Here is a 1,118-nt window from a genome sequence, read left to right on the forward strand (position 1 = left end):
CTGGACTTCCTTGTATGTGTATGGATATTATCCTGTCGCTCACCACATTGTATTTCAGGATAGATCTAGAAATGACTTTTTAAATTATGAAACCAACCCCATTTTTTCTCACCTTTTCATCTTCGGCATAGTAAATCATATGAACACCTGATTCAAAATGTCCCAAGCCAAGCCATCTCATTTTGCCAGTACCTAGCATGTCAATATTTATGCACTCCATTTCTTTCTTAATAATGTCCAATTTTCCTATATTCATGCTTCTCACATTCCACATTCCAATCATTAGTGTCTCCTTGTAGCTATTCCTCTTTCTCTGTGTTTCCACTTCTAAGATCTCAGTTTCAATTGTCATGTCTGTTAGTCCAAATGATACTGAAGAGCAACGGCATCAAGCTGGAGACTAAGGTGCGCCTGATCCAGGCTATGGTCTTTGCAATTACGTACTATGCACCAGAGAGCTGGATAGTAAATAGGGATGACAGAAAGAGAATTGATGCCTTTGAGCTGTGGTGCTGGAGAAGAGTGTTGAATATACCGGGGACTGTGAGGAGAACAAACAGGTTTGTCCTGGAGAGGGTGAAGCCAGAATGCTCCTTGAAGTCAAGGATTCTGAAGCTTAATCTGACATACTTTGGCCATGTTGCAAAGAGGAACTGGTCCTTGGAGAGCAACATCATGTTTGGGAGAATGGAGGGACGGTGCGGCAGAGGAAGACCGTCGATGAGATGGATCGATTCTGTGAGTAGAGTGGTGAGAATGAGTGTGTTTGAGACTGTGAGGCTGGCACAGGATAGAACAGTGTTTAGGGCTCTTGTACATAGAGGGTTGCTATGAATTGCAAGTGACTAGATGGCACATAACAACAACAACAACAACATATCCTACCAAATGTATATGTCAAAATCTGATGTACTCACCCTTGAATATTTGGATTGTGTCTAATCTTTCATTTTTGCAAGCATGTTTGCGCATTGGGCTAGTTTCTGTATTTGAAGTCATTCCTTTAGAAAAGCCTATCAAAGTGTAGTTACTATGTCAAAGAGCACACCAATATTGAAAACTTTTGATCAAAAATACCAACTGGTCCTCTAAAATGAAATTAAAATCCAATTTGTTGA

This window comes from Elephantulus edwardii, unplaced genomic scaffold (genome assembly GCF_000299155.1).
Source record: "Elephantulus edwardii isolate Elephantulus edwardi_28Jun2011 unplaced genomic scaffold, EleEdw1.0 scaffold00213, whole genome shotgun sequence".
NCBI lineage: Eukaryota > Metazoa > Chordata > Mammalia > Macroscelidea > Macroscelididae > Elephantulus > Elephantulus edwardii.